This window comes from Lactuca serriola, chromosome 3 (genome assembly GCF_051521515.1).
Source record: "Lactuca serriola cultivar US96UC23 chromosome 3, Lser_US96UC23_V15, whole genome shotgun sequence".
In the NCBI taxonomy this organism is placed as follows: Eukaryota; Viridiplantae; Streptophyta; class Magnoliopsida; order Asterales; family Asteraceae; genus Lactuca; species Lactuca serriola.
In genome coordinates, this window is record NC_136410.1 from 160,170,889 (window position 1) to 160,172,221 (window position 1,333).

A 1,333-nucleotide genomic window follows, 5' to 3' on the forward strand; every position below is an offset into this window, starting at 1 on the left:
TTTATCCATCCTCCTATCCATGGTTTTTAGCATAGCCATGCCTGCGGACAAGTCTTTAGTAGCTGCATATGCGGCTCCCCTAGTAACATCATTTCTTGGGTTGTGGTATTCTCTAGAGTGCTTAGAGAATTCTTCAATCAATTCCTTGATCACCGGGGGTGGCTTCTTTGTGAGCGGGCCTTGCGAGTCAAGTAATTTCCTGGTTGTGACATTGACTCCATCATAGAAGACGGAGACTTCTTGCTGGCTACTAAGGTCATGGTGCGGACAATTTCTTAACAAACTCTTGTACCTCTCCCAAGCTTCGTATAGCGACTCTCTAGCTTGCTATTCAAAGTTGGCAATGACCTTCTTCAACTTAGGTATCTTGGAAGGTGAGCAAAAGTGATAAATGAATTCTTCTTTCATCTTGGCCCATGTGGTGACTGATCCGGGGGGAAGTGACTTGAGCCAGTCTTTTGCAGCACCTTTGAATGTTACTGGAAGCATGCGAAGTAGCTGAGTCTCGCGAGGCACATTTGGAACATTAAAGTAATTAGCTACATCATTGACTTCATCCAAATGCTTGTAGGCATCTTCATGGTCTTTTCCATAAAAAGGAATTTCTTTAAGTAAAGCTAGGATATGACCCTTGAGCTCAGAAGTAGCAGTTGCGGGAATTACGGGTTGCACAAGTCCCGGGCCAGTGTCGTCGCACATCCTCTTCTTCCATTCCCCCATGGGGATTTCATCAATGTTAGCCATGGTAAGAGCTAACTCGTCACCGGAATCAGAGTCGTGCCCGTATGTAGGTTCTTCTTCCTCCTCGGTCACATACTTGGTGTCTTCCTTGATCGAGTCTTCACTTGCTAAAGATGCGCTGGATGCACCTGCTTTGCTGCTCTTTTTCTTCCCAAAAACAGTCTTCAAATTAGACAAAGGTGACTTCTTAAGTGTATTCGAGCTCTCTACATCCTTTCCTTTGTTCCTTTTCAATGCGGATTCGGGATCTTCAAACGGGGGTACCAGCGGAGTGTTTGATACTCTGGTCATGAAAGTCCTGAAATAGAACAAGATAAAAACGTAAAAAGAACAAAAAATGCAACTAATGAAAACGAAAATTAACTACAAAATACTGTTGTACTCGCCGAGTAGGTGTGAATGCACTCGGCGAGTAGCAGTGAAATTTTGAATAAAAACTAAGCTTAATAATAAAATTAAAACAGAAGCTAAAACCTAATTACTAACTACTAAACTGTAATAAATTAACTTTGTGCTTGTAAACTCACACAAAGGATCGAAAAAATTAGGAATTAGATTAACTATTTAGAACCGTTCCCCGGCAACGGCGCCA

General features: G+C 42.3%; 1 non-coding gene across 1 annotated transcript; it reads left to right on the forward strand.

The window, feature by feature from the left end:
- The first annotated feature begins 253 nt into the window (after positions 1-253).
- Positions 254-360, forward strand: LOC145096416 (small nucleolar RNA R71). Its single transcript, XR_013703824.1, has one exon. It is a non-coding gene; the product is annotated as a small nucleolar RNA R71 (small nucleolar RNA).
- The last annotated feature ends 973 nt before the right edge of the window (positions 361-1,333 follow it).